The sequence below is a fragment of the Lissotriton helveticus genome, chromosome 2_1, assembly GCF_964261635.1.
Source record: "Lissotriton helveticus chromosome 2_1, aLisHel1.1, whole genome shotgun sequence".
Classification (NCBI taxonomy): domain Eukaryota; kingdom Metazoa; phylum Chordata; class Amphibia; order Caudata; family Salamandridae; genus Lissotriton; species Lissotriton helveticus.
In genome coordinates, this window is record NC_136059.1 from 749,509,145 (window position 1) to 749,524,446 (window position 15,302).

Genomic DNA, 15,302 nt, shown 5'->3' on the forward strand with positions numbered 1-15,302 from the left:
TCGCCGCTGCTGTGAGTCAGCTGCCCCCCTCTCAGCCTTCTGTATGTTGTGCCTCTTAGTTTCTGTATTTTGGTTTTACTGTTTTCAGCTGTCTTATTCTGTTTTGCTACTATCACTGTCCCCTTCGCCTCTGCTTTGCCCGCTAGTTTCCGCTCGATTCTTTCTACCGCTGCCTCCCCTGAAGCCTCGGCCCTCTGCACGCCCATTCGCCGCCCCGCTCCCACCTCCCAGCTTCTCCTCCCTCCCACCTCCCCTTATATGGTGGCTGCTGCGCGGGCGCGCTGCTATTGTGCCACTGGCATGCTGAAGGCGTGTCTAAGGCAAGCCTGTCTGCGCCCATCTGTGCCTGGACCATGCCGAGTGCCAGAACCCCTGGCCCCCGCTAATTCCACGATGCCCGTCTCCGCTATGATGCCAGCACCCTCCTCGCACTCAACACTGAACGTTCAAACACCTGCTTCCTGGCCGCCCCGAAGCACACCCAAGGACCCTTCTCCTGCTGGAACTGCAGCTTTACCAGCATCCGATCCACCAATCCACCCACCGGGAAAGAACGCAACCATCTCAGATGCATTCTACTCAACACCCGCTCCACCCGCTCCACCCGCAAACACGCCGTTGAACTCTGGGACCTACTCGACTCAACCTCCCCAGATGTCGCCTTCCTGACGGAGACCTGGATGAACCCCTCCTCGGCACCCAACATCACCATAGCCATCCCGGATGGCTACAAGATCACCCGCATGGACCGCACCAACGGAACAGGAGGAGGAATCGCCATCATCCAGAGAAGAACTCTCAGCCTCTACCAGCACTGACAACACCCTCAGCACCCCCGAACACCTGCACTTCCAGATCCACACCGAACCCAACACCACCCTCAGAAGAACCCACGTCTACACACCCTCCCAGACCCCGGCCACAGTTCAGCGACTCCATCTCCGACTTCGTCAGTACACACACCCTTGCCTCCACAGACTACATCCTCCTCGGGGACCTGTACTTCAACCTCGAGAACAACAATGACACCAACTCCACCACCTTGATAGACATCCTTGCCAACCTCAGACTCAGACAGCTCATCACAACACCCACCCACTCTGCCGGCCACACGCTTGACCTCATCTTCTCAGCAAGCTCCCACGTCTCCTTCAGCCACACCACCAAACTCCATTGTACCGACCATCGCTGCATCCACTTCACCTTCCTGAAACCTACCATGCCCCACCGGACCCAACAGGTCCCTCGCCGCCGCTGGAGCAAAGTCACCGAAGACCGGCTAACCGCCACCCTCGCCCTGGAACCCACTCGCTGACACCACCGACTCCAACACTGCCGCCCACAACCTCAGACAGTGGATCAACGACTGTGCCAACACTCTCGCCCCGATCAAGAATCCCTCCAACAGACACACCAGCAAGACAGCTAGCTGGTTCACTGAGGACCAGGCCTCCAAGCAAACCTGTTGGAAACTAGAGAAAAAATAGTATTGTAAACAGACACCAGACAGTTAAGCAGCCAACAAGAAAGCCACCCGCAGACACCATCACCTCTTCAGATCCACCAAAAGGGCCTCCTTCAAAGATCGCCTAGACAACAACGCACACAACAGCAAAGAGCTCTTCAGCATTGTGAAGGAACTCTCCAACTCCAGCTCCAACACCAACAACATCCCACCTTTGCAAGACCTGTGTAACTCCCTTGCCACCTTCTTCCATTGCAAGGTCGCAGACATTCACGACAGTTTCAACGTCATGACCACCCTGACAGCCACTGAGACCACCGCCCCCACGGCAACCACCCGCACCGGTCTCCTGACGACACCATCAAAATCATGAACACCATCCACTCCAGCTCTCCGTCAGACCCATGCCCACACCACATCTTCAACAAAGCCAGCACCACTATTGCACCACATTCCCGGAAAGCCATCAATATCTCCTTTGAGACAGCGACCTTCCCGGTGAGCTGGAAACACGCCAAGATCAACACCTTACTCAAAACACCCAAGGACGATCCTAAGGACCTCAAGAACTTCCAACCCATCTCCCTACACCCGGCGAAGGTCACCGAGAAGACCGTCATTAGACAACTGACCTGCTACCTCGAGGAGAACAGCATCCTGGACCTGTCCCAGTCTGGGTTCAGCAGCAACCACAGCACCAAAAACTGCCCTCATCGCCGCCACCAATGACATCAGGGCCCTGCTGGACAGTGGCGAATCTGCGGCCCTCATCCTCCCTGACCTGTTAGCCGTCTTCGACGCTGTCTGCCACCTCACCCTACGTACATACCTCCACGACGCTGCAATCCGAGATGAGGCTCTGGACTGGACCACCTCCTTCCTCCAGCAGAACCCAGAGCGTCCGCCTCCCCGAAGCCATTGAGATCTGCGGCGTACCCCTAGGGCTCATCCCTCAGTCCAACATTGTTCAACATCTACATGGCACCGCTCGCCCACATCGCCCAACTGCATGACCTCAACATCATCTCCTATGCTGACCACACCCAGCTGATCCTCTCCCTCACCAAGGACCCCGCCCATGGCAAAACCAACCTCCAAAAAAGGAATGAAAGCCGTCGCCGAGCGGATGAAGAACAGCCGTCTGAAGCTAAACTTGGACAAGACAGTAGTCCTCATCCTCAGCTCCACCCCTTCGGCCTGGGACGACTCCTGGTGGCCTACTACACTGGGAACAGCACCAACACCCACCGACCACGCACAAAACCTGGGGTTCATCCACGACTCCACCCTCTCATGACAAAGCAGGTCAATGCCATCTCGTCCCCCTGATTAAATACCGTCTGCATGCTCCACAAGATCTACAGGTGAATCCCCACCGAAACAAGAAGAACGGTCACCCAGGCCCTCGTCAACAGCAGGTTAGACTACGGAAAAACCCTCTACGCAGGAGCCTCGGCCAAACTCCTGAAACGACTACAATGCATTTAGAATGCCTCTGCATGCCTGATACTCGACATCCTGTGCCGCAGCCACATCACACCCTACCTGAGAGACCTTCACTGGCTTCCTGTCAACAAGAGGATCACCTTCAAACTTCTTACCCATGCAGAAAAGGCACTCTACAACAACGGACCAGCATACCTCAACAGAAGACTCACCTTCTACACCCCCAACGGCCAGCTCCGCTCTGCGGACCTCACTCTCGCCACCTTCCCCGCATTCGAAGAACGTCTACTGGCGGCAGATCCTTCTCCCACCTCACTGCCAAGACTTGGAACACCTTCCCCATCCTCCTATGGCAGACTCAGGACCTGCTAACCTTCAGAAGCCTACTCAATACTTGGCTATTCGAGCAGTAGCAGCACCCCCCCACCTTCAGACCCTCACGGGTGAGTAGCGCACTTTACAAATGCTCTGATTGATTGATTGATTGATTGATTGATTGAGTGATTGATTGATTGAATCCAAGCTTTGGGGCTCTTTGCTACTGGGAACTGGCCTGTTCACACAAATCCACGCAGCTCACACTGAAACTCAGCATGAGTCGCTGCCAGCCATCTCTTCACACAGCAGCATCTTCAGATCATGGGGAACCGCCAACGTGAAGCTTCAGTCCACCCGCCCGCGATGCCAGGCCTGCTCTTTGCACCACTCTGACTGTCCCTCGCAAAGCTCTCCATGCTTCTTGCACCTCTTTGCAGTGCAAATGGGAGTCTTGGGTCAAAACTAACTTGAGATGGTCAACCTTCTGCGGGAATAATTTGGGACTGTATCCGATATGCGTTCCATTGTGGTCTACCTGTACTTTTGACTTTGATTCGGTTCAGAGTGACCAGATTCCTATGGTAGTGCTTTCTGCTTTAGGTGCTATTTTACAGTTAATTCTTAAAAGATTCATTACTTCGGTTATACTGATTGGATTTTTGTTGTTTTGGTCTTGTTTTATTTAATAAAGTAAGCTGTATTTTTCTACCTTGGGCTCCTTTTGTCTGGTGTTTCAATTGTTTTACTTTTTGAACTGTTGCACTTTACATATTGCCTCTAAGTTAAACCTGACTGCTCTGTGCCAAGCTACCAGGGGGTGATCAAAGGTTAATTTGGGGGTGTACTGTGCCTTTCACTGAGAAGGAACATGGTTGCAGCTTGACCAGGACTCACACTCCAGTCGACCAGTAACCCAATTTGTAAATCCCAGCCAAGCACTTTCCTTGACAGGGGTTATTGCTGTGCCTTTAAACTGCAACCCAGCTAGAGCATAGTGGTATTCCTGACAGACATTTATATTTTCATCATATATATGGATAGAGTATATAATGCATGTGGTCACAAAGAGACTCAATTTGAGTGGTTGATTTTGGAAAACGTAGCACTCAATAGGAGAGGGGGTAATATGGAGAGCAAAAGAAAAGCCAGAGAACAATGGTATATTTCTATTTTAAACACAATTAGACAGGGACTGAACCTAAGTGAAGAATGAGAAAATTTGGTAAACTAAGAATATCCTTAAAAGTGGATAGAAGTACCTTAAGGGGACAGCCTTGTATTAGATACCATAGGTAGTAAACAGTTTCCCTTTAGTGGAGTTGTCATCCAATCATCTATAGTGCTTATTTCGACCATCCTTACAATAGATTCATGAATCCCTTTATTCAATACTTTGGTTTATGTGTAAAAAAGAAGAACAGGGACCGCTTTAACATACTCTCATCGGAAGTAGTGTGGTGTGTATATGCATGAATATTTGTATTGTAAAGCAAGGCCCTTGTTCTTTGCCTTGCAGTTAAAGTAAGAGGGGAGGAAGGTCCTTTGCACTTATGGAGCAGGTTTGATATTCATTAAGAAATGGTGGCTGGCTTTTATACCTTTACTGTCCATCGTTAAATCAGTGTTAAATTGAGTTAGCCACTGTAAGAAGGGGTTGATAGACCAGTGTCACAGTTTAAAGTCAAATAAGATACCATTTCAAGATGGCGGCGGAAGGATTCCCTTCCGCTTCCCATCTCTAGTTCTATGCTCATCAAGAGAGGGCCCTATTTATAGCGAGGTCCGGGCCCGGCGGTGTTGATTGCTCGGTCAGAAGGGTGCGTGTTGGAGACTTTTCAGTCCCTGTAAGTTCCGTATCCACCTGTGGGGGGTCTGCTAATGAGGTGGGGCTGATTTTGGAATGAGGTTGCGTATTATATGAACGTTGCATGGCCGAGGCAACCTCGAAATTTTGTTAATATATTGAAAGCCCGGTAGGTTGGGGAGGTCCACGTATTCAGGTGGGGCCCATTCTTCCACGACTGGGATAGTAGTGAGGTTTGAATGACAGCTATCCTGCCATATGGGCATAGCATTAACAATAGGAGTTTGTCATATATATATATATATATATATATATATATATATATATATATATATATATATTTATATATATATAACCAGCGTTTACAGAAGATACCCCTGCTTGACGCTTTTAAAGGACTGGATTCAAACCTAGGATCGTGGGATAACGGTTGTTATTTAGTTGCCTTTCTTAACTGGGGCCGATAAAATGACAGGAAAATATTTTTAAACATTCTTGTGCATGCATAAGATGACACCGCTAATACCTTAGCGAACAAAATAAATAAATTAAGAATAGAAAATTAGTCAAATAATGGTAGATAGGTACAGTTTAACAGACATTGTAATATGGGCTCATTTTCTTTTTTATATAAAAAGATAATATGACACTTGTTTTAAAGAAGATTGGTGCAGCAAAAAAATGTGAGATTTTGGAGACCCAACAAGCACAGATCAATTGAATTTTAGTTATGATATATCTTTCCTGCATCATTTGTCTACAGGTAATCATTATTACAAGAAACACAAAAAAGATGTATTTAACTGAGGTAACAATAATATGCAAGACTATGAACTCGCGCATATATATATATATATATATATTCTTTCTATGCTCTATGAGAGTTCAGTTTATCGCAACTAAGGGACGTTGTATCAATGGTCCGTCCATTCTGAGGAGCGAGATTTTCAAGTGAACTGATTTTAATCACATAACCAATTTTGGTGGGTACCTCTCATAGCGGCTATTTAAAGCATGCAAAACTGGTAAATACATTAGTATTTCATAAGCATCCATAATTTAGGTGTTTTGAGATTTAAAGATTGGAGGTGTATGTCTGCGAGTGTGTTATTAGTATTCAGCAGAGTGTCTAAAACTGTTTACATTTTCATTTATATTTTCTCCATTTTGTAGTATGATATATATGATGTGTTCATTTCAAGTGAATAACAAAGTTTTGTTTAGAATCATGAATTCTTTTATTTGGTTTTATGATGTTTTTATAACAGATGAGATAATTGGGCGATACCAAGTATTTCTGCCTGAAGATGGTGGTAGAAACAACAGTAACCACCGAAACGCGTTGCGCTCCTACAATAATAGCACTACATCTAATCAATCATGGTCAAAGGAAAAAATTGTGTATAAAGACGGTTTGATCATGAAATGTCGATTGGAGTAGTGCATCTAATGACAAAATGTTAAATGTCTATGTCATTCTCCCATAGTGAATTTACATGTACCAATGTAAGTATATGAAATTTCACATTTGTAGTTAATTGATGGTGTAATATTGAATCTGTTTTGTAATGTAATTTGTAAAGAAATATTTTTAGTGGAACCACATTGAATAAAATAATTATTTATTATCTTTGGAGACTTTGTCACACTCTCTGGTGATATAAGTGTGTTTGGCATGTATGTAGTATGAGGTAAAAATAGTGTGTGCTAAAACAACCCAAAGGGAAATTGTTATTTTGACTTATTAGAGTATATAATGCAGCCAAAGAATGATAATTATTTTCTATGCTATTGGTGCATTTGCTGTGCCATCTAGAATGGCCTTATAGGAACATTTAATTTGTCAAATGGTTAAAATCAATTTTACCAATATGATTTTAAGGTCAGAGTGCACACCTTGTGGCACTAAATAGGAGTGGGTTAGTTATTCAGAAAGGCTGGATGCCCTCCTCTACAACAAATATTTGAATCTGCATACAGTATAGAATATGTCATCAACAAAACCGTCTTGGGCTATTCTGCATTATAAGACACCAACTCAGTGCTAGGCTACTGCACGATTTGGCACACTTTTATATTCATTTTCTCCTTGAAATGCTAGGAGAACTTTGTTTAAGAGATATGCAAATAGGAATGATTTTTATGATTTACCTAAAACGGCACTGTAATCAGTTAGTTTTTAGTGACGCGGTCATATGTGGTAAGTGTATCAAATTAGGCCTTAGAAACACATAGTGGAGATGGGCCCAAGGGGAATATAGTTTATAGACCTCAGGGTATCCTGTCCCCCAACTGAACAATGAAACACACGGAAGATACCGAAGGTCTGTCGTTAATCCAAACTTTATGCAGAGCCTATTAAGTACTGCACACAAGTAACTGGAACCAACACGATTCGTATTCTACAGGAGACACACTGAGAAGAAGTGAATGAAGAAATATAGTTCAAAGTAAGAACTCAGTCCAGAAAAAGATTATGAACCCATAGAAAAGTACCCATCAGCCCACTCAATAGTGGAACTTCGTCATCTGGGATTTTTTTTTTGAAAAATTGGTGTCCAATATGCCCCTCCTCAGGTGAAACTTGAGGCTAGCTTTAGGACCCAATGGTTGAACCCTCAACCAAAGCAGATGACAGAGTGTGAAGGCTGATAAGGCTTAGTTGCAGTGCTTGGAAAAGAGTGTTAGAGAAGAAAATGGTGTTCAACGTGATTAAAAATACCTATCTTCATGTCAATAAGAAAACTTTATTGTATGTGCCCATCAAGATGGTATAGTTAAAAGCAGAGTGAGAATAGCATTGAAAATATTAGCTATTTACCATAGGTGTTCAATTGGTCAACATGTTTCAGCCTCTCCAGGCTTTCGTCGGGACCTGTAATTCACTACTGCAACACTTACTATTTGTGCTGTGAAGGACAGACTATAGATATTCTTTGTATTTGTATATCATCTCCTGTAGAACAACATAAACACAAAAAGACAGAAAAAACCATACAGCAACCAGTTATGGTGATTTCAACGACAGTCGTTGGTTAGTGTTTTACATACATATACATTTTGTTTGTATGATTAATAGCTTAACCAATATTATGGGATGAAGGACCTCACCTCACCTGGCGACGGCTCAGGATAAGGAGGCCACGCACTGTAGAGGGTTAGAAAAGTGGTATATTTTAGTTCATCTCATTATTTTTTTAACTTTATCTCAAGGTTTGGATAGGTATATCCAAGCTATGTTCTAGTAGAGACACAGAGTGTTCAGGGACATCACCCCTGTGGTAATTGTTCTGTGTGTCCCCAAACGCAAAGAACTTTGAATATAGACATTGGCACCACGCGACCATGGTTGCTAAAACGTCACACTAATTGCAACAGCGAGAGAGTCATTTACTTAATTACCTGTCCATGTAGTTTGAAATACATAGGTATGACGACCAGGAAAATTAAGTTACGTATACAGAAACACAAGAGCACAATCAGGCGTAACAAACAGGCGACTCGCCTGACTTCCCATTTTCTTTCCGCCAAACATCAAGCAGATGAGTTACGATGGGTGGTTCTGGAACAACCCTTTATACCTCAACATGTCACTAATGTATCCCATTTTCTATTAAGAAAAGAACAGAGATGGGTTCACGGTCGCCAGTAGGTATATATAGTTAGGATTTTTTCTCTATGGGATTTTTGAAAATTCTATGTCTAATAACTTTGCCGTTTGTGGACAGAATTGGCTGAAACTTTCAGGAAAATGGAACATTTTGTTTCTGAGCAGTCCCTGAAATTTTGGGGGGGTTTCGTCAAGGGGGGGCCGAGAAAAAAGGGGGGTCCCAAAACACGTTTTTCCAATGTTAATTTCCATAGGGCGGTTGGCCTCACTTTTAGCCCGAACGGCTGAAAGGATTTGCACGAAACTTGGCAAAATTGTAGGGACTGTTAGCCCGATGTGCCTTTGCTAGGTCTCCATATATGTGCTCCAGTAAATTTTGAGAAATTAACATTCAAAAAAATATATATATCTGTAAGCGCGCTCCGGGCAGCGCCCCGATTCGCGTACTTGACGCATAACGGAACTTCGCGAAGCGAAGCTGATTGGCTCTCCGGTGTCTGTCAACATTCTAAACAGTCTAGAGCGGCCGCCATCTTGTCTCTCGGTAGGATCGAGAGACAAGAGGAGGCCAAAACAAAGGGGGAAATGACCATAAGGGGGCATAGTAGATCCTCCCTGACCCCCTAGGTTTGATGTGGAGGCTTTAAGAGGGCCCCGCGGGGTAAAAAAAATAATTATATTTGTTTTTTTTTTTTGCGTGGGTAGCGCCCGGTACGCGCACCGGGAAGCGGTCCGGGGAACGTACTATAAGGAAAAAAGAATGATAGACTATGATATTTTGAAATATTGTATGTTTATTGATTGTTCTTTTTGTTGTTTTTTTTTTTTTTTAAGTAGCAGTAATAATGATTATTAAATATAAATGTATTTTTGGAATTGTGCACAGTATACTATAAGTCTGACTTTACATTATAATCAATTTGGTACTAGTTTATGAATTACATATAAAAATGATTAAAGACTCAAACATTTTTTTAATATTAAATATAATTTTATTTTTCTGATTCTTTTTCAAAATTTAATAGAACGTCTAACATTTGACTGTCCGATATGTCCTCTTGTTGAGTGAACATAACTTCCCACATTTGACCGTCATCATAATGAAGTAAATGATCCACAGATTCTACACATTGTAGAATTTCATGGTCTCGTGATTCATCCATGAATTCCAAGTCAATGGGTTCAATTATTTTCCTCATTGTTCATGTCTAGGACAATTTCAAAGGAAACGTTCTGTTCTCCTTGCATTTTTGTGCTGAAATTTGAATAAAAAATAAATATATCAGTAGAGATAGGGCACTGTTGGGTTTAAGTTCAGACAGGTACTTTTGAGGCATGAAGTAGTACTATTAAAAAGTGCCTGTGAAAAAGCCTATGTAAATTCATAATAATACCACAGAAACCTAAATCAATCCATAATTATAATAAACAAGCCTTTCTCAATGTCTAACTCTTACAGAGGGATAGTATATAACTATCTGAAAATGTTTTCAAATTTATAAAATAATATGTTACCTTTTAAAAACAAATTTAAGTTGTGAGTGAAAATGATCTTGCAATGTAGTTCAGGAAGTAGTAGTCAAAATGGCTGTGTTTCTCTCTCTTTTTTTTTATATATATTCAGGTACATAACCAATCAAATGTCAGGTAAAAATAGTAGAAAATGAAAGTAACATTTTAATTGGTTGTCAATTCCAACACTTCAGATGTGTTTTGTGAAGTAATTTACCTCAGGTTATTTAGGGAGGTCTACAGGCTAAATGGCTAAATGGAATTCCAATCAAATTTGTGAAAATGGTAGGGATTGGTATGTAGTATGAGCTAATCTATATTTGGTGAAAGTGTCTCCAGGGTTTCTTCTGTAAATTACTTTCCCACCTTTTTTAATGGAGCGCTTCCCGGTGAGCGCCCCGGTACGCGAACTGGCAGCGTTACGGGAGTCCACCATTTTGTGTTTCGGTCGAATTAAGATACAAGATAAAATAATGTTCAGAATGAGTAGAAGGGGGCACGGTAGACGTATTTTGACCCCCTAGGTTTTCTGAGGGTGGCTGAGGAGGCATATATTTGCGAAAAAAAAAAATTAAAATTTCGCGCGGTTAGCTTCCGATTCGCGTACCGGGTAGCGCTCCGGGGAGCGTACTTTGTTGAAAATTAGTGAAAAAAGTTAGAGTAAAATAATAATTGTGAGTGATCAGATGTAGGGTAGCTCTGAGAAGAGCTTTTGGGTTTATGGTACATTTAGGTACTTATAAGTAGGTACCAATGCACAGTTTTAAATTCAGAATGAAAACTCTGTTCCCTTCATCTGAGAAGTGAACTCCATCTCCTCTGTAGATATCTTGCATGTAGTAATGTAAGTTATTGTTGTAAATGGAGCCCATTCCATGGTCTCTCATGTAAGCTGAAACAGATTTGTTTACATGCTTCCTCGATTTCTCAATTTGTGGACAAAATTGGTTCGACCACCTCCATTTCTGTCTTTGGCATATATTTGAATATACCAAGGCAGTTTGAGGAAAAAGTGCCATCAATTGCTCAAAGGTGTCCTTTAAAAGCATTTCCAGACCTACCCCAGTCAAAGTGCCCAAGTCATTTCCTCCACAGTGCACAATTAACAGGTCAGGTTTAGGCAAATGCATAAAGGTTTTCACCAATGGTATCAATTGGTGACATTTTAATCCTCTGTGGCCAAACCACTTAATATCCACATCTTGTAAATTGAGGTTAGGTAAATTTCTGTTATCAGCATACCTCTGAGCCCAGTAGATGTAACTATGTCCAACAATCCAGACAGAAAACATGGTGAGAGAAGGTTCTGCTGCAGTCAGATGAAGTGTGGCAATGAAATGGCAGTTGAAAAAATAAGAGTTTAAAATGAAAAAAACTGTGGAGTTTCTGTGTTAATGAAGCAGTAGCAGTGATTGGTGGATTTTGATTGCTGAAAACATAAAGTTAGGGTGCATGGATGAGTTCTTTGAAAGATGTAATTTGAATGGTCAAGAAAAAATTATTTTATGAAAGATTGCACTGGATACGCAGGTGTACTGAGAGTTCAGAGTTCAATTGAAACATTGTTGTGTGAACTTGCAAACATCAGAGGTCTTTCAGGAGGTGGTTGCTATGCAAAAAAGGCAGAAAGGGCAGAGGGGGGAAGGGTGTTGATTTCAAAAAAGTGAGGGAAGAGTTTTGATTGGGTGACATGAGAGATATGTGTGATGAATTACAGCTTTTCTGTGCTTTTTATAGCTGCAGACTCTGGAGTGCATACCTTTTGCTCTGCTAAAGACAATTTGGTGTGTTTCTGAGACTGTTTTGAAACTCATAAAGTATTTGCTAAGGTGAGAAAAGATTCATTTAATTTAGATAGAGAATAGTATGGTTTAGTGAGAAAATTATGAAGAAAGTTGTGTATTTAAAATGTTGCTTTGTGTCAAGTGTTTTACAAATAGATTTTGTTTCTTTGTGATACATAGCCATGTTAAAAATTACGCAAAAATAGTGCAAGGGTCTTACAAAAATGCTTTCATGTGTCTTAGGGTATTTTAAGTCATTTCCCCTTGAATGTAGGTATATCATTGTTTTAGAAGATGTGTTTAAAAACGTTTTTTGAAATCAATTAGGTTTCTTGATATGTACTGCTAGAGTTTCATAGGTTGCTTGGGGCATAATTTCAAGGCTTTTGACTTCCTTTGATGTAATTTTTCCCATTTTAATTTAAGACCTTTCCCTGTGGTGCAAGGTCCTTGTAAATATGCCCCCATCTGTGCTTGGCAAATTTAGATTTTAATTCTTTGAGTAACATAGCCATGTTAAAAGTGACCTAAAAATGTTGCAAGGGCCTTAAAAAAAACGCTTTCATGTGTCTTAGGCCATTTTAAGTCATTTCCCCTTGAATATAGGTATCTAATTGATTTAGTTGATGTGTTTAAAAACGATTTATGAAAACAATTAGGTTTCTTGATATGTACTGCTAGAGCTTCATAGGTTGCTTGGGGCATATTTATAAGGCCTTTGTGACTCTCTGATGTTATTTTTCCCATTTTAATTTAAGACCTTTCCCTGTGGTGCAAGGTCCTTGTAAATACGCCCCCATCTGTGCTTGGCAAATTTAGATCTTGATTATTTGACTTACATAGCCATGTTAAAAGTGATCTAAAAATGGAGCAAGGGCTTAAAAAAAACGCTTTCATGTGTCTTAGGGCATTTTAAGTCACTTCCCCTTGAATGTAGGTATATAATTTATTTAGATGATGTGTTTAAAAACGATTTTTGAAATCAATTAGGTTTCTTGATATGTAATGCTAGAGCTTCATAGGTTGCTTGGGGCATATTTATAAGGCCTTTGAGTCTCTCTGATGTTATTTTTCCCATTTTAATTTAAGACCTTTCCCTGTGGTGCAAGGTCCTTGTAAATACGCCACCATGTGTGCTTGGCAAATTTTGATTTTGATTATTTGACTTACATAGCCATGTTCCATACAGTTCTAACCTTCTGCGTAGTCTTTGATATGCTAGACTCCATCTGCACTATGAGATACCTAAGCAAAGGAAACACAGGTGATGTGATTGTGAAATGAGGAAAAGAAACTCCATATTTTTCAATTACATCATCTGTGTTTCCTAAGTTTACGAACGACATTGTGCAGATGAGGTTTAGGTCTGTCCACGGACACAGAAGAGGTCTGGCCTTTGTTCAAGAGTGAAGTGGATATGACTTACTTCATTGGTAGACCTTCACATGTATTATCTCCTCTGTAGTCTTCAACAAGCGTAAATTTCATCTGCAACCCTGAGTAGGCCTCACCTCAAACAAACCTCCGGATAGGCCACACCTTATCGTCATCCTGAATCAATCACTTAAAATGTTAGGGACAGATTTATGATAGGTGTGTGCCTCTTTTGCGCCACTGTGCGTCACTTTTGTGATGCAGCGGCGGTGCAAAAGATTTGCTATGTGGCGACATATTTACAACTTGATGCATCTAGGCAGATGTGTCATGCTGTAAAGTTCCGTGCCACATGAAACCGATGCAGCAGTGATGCAAAACATGCACCATGTTGCAAGACAGGCCTCACTTCATCTCCAACAAGATAAGAAGCTGAATCTTCTGTAAATGTCAAAATTGTTGTATACACTGCTCAACTTATGTGTACTCTTTGATATGCTAGAGTCCATCTGCACTATGAGATACCTAAGCAAAGGAAACACAGGTGATGTGATTGTGAAATGAGGAAAAGAAACTCCACATTTTTCAATTACATCAACTGTGTTTCCTAAGTTTACGAATGACATTGTGTAGATGAGGTTTAGGCCTGTCCACAGACACAGAAGAGGTCTGGCCTTTGTTCAAGAGTGAAGTGGACATAACTTACTTCATTGGTAGGCCCTCACATGTATTATCTCCTCTGTACTCTTCAACAAGCGTAAATTTCATCTGCATCCCTGAGTAGGCCTCACCTTAAACAAACCTCTGGATAGGCCACACCTTATCGTCATCCTGAATCAATCATTTAAAATGTTAGGGACAGATTTATGATAGGTGTATGCCTCTTTTGCGACACTGTGCGTCACTTTTGTGACGCAGCAGCGGTGCAAAAGATTTGCTATGTGGCGACATATTTACAACTTGATGCATCTAGGCAGATGTGTCATGCTGTAAAGTCCTGTGCCACATGAAACCGATGCAGCAGTGATGCAAAACATGCACCATGTTGCAAGACAGGCCTCACTTCATTTCCAACAAGATAAGAAGCTGAATCTTCTGTAAATGTCAAAATTGTTGTATACACTGCTCAACTTATGTGTACTCTTTGATATGCTAGAGTCCATCTGCACTATGAGATACCTAAGCAAAGGAAACACAGGTGATGTGATTGTGAAATGAGGAAAAGAAACTCCACATTTTTCAATTACATCACATGTGTTTCCTAAGTTTACGAATGACATTGTGCAGATGAGGTTTAGGTCTGTCCATGGACACAGAAAAGGTCTGGCCTTTGTTCAAGAGTGAAGTGGACATGACTTACTTCATTGGTAGGCCTTCACATGTATTATCTCCTCTGTACTCTTCAAAAAGCGTAAATTTCATCTGCAACACTGAGTAGGCCTCACCTCAAACAAACCTCTGGATAGGCCACACTTTATCGTCATCCTGAATCAATCATTTAAAATGTTAGGGACAGATTTATGATAGGTGTAAGCTTATTTTGCGTCACTGTGCGTGACTTTTGTGACGCAGCGGCGGTGCAAAAGATTTGCTATGTGGCGACATATTTACAACTTGATGCATCTAGGCAGATGTGTCATGCTGTTAAGTCCCATGCCACATGAAACCGATGCAGCAGTGATGCAAAAGATGCACCATGTTGCAAGACAGGCCACATTTCATCTCCAACAAGATAAGAAGCTGAATCTTCTGTAAATGTCAAAATTGTTGTATACACTGCTCAACTTATGTGTACTCTTTGATATGCTAGAGTCCATCTGCACTATGAGATACCTAAGCAAAGGAAACACAGGTGATGTGATTGTGAAATGAGGAAAAGAAACTCCACATTTTTCAATTACATCACCTGTGTTTCCTAAGTTTACGAATGACATTGTGCAGATGAGGTTTAGGTCTGTCCACGGATACAGAAAAGGTCTGGCCTTTGTT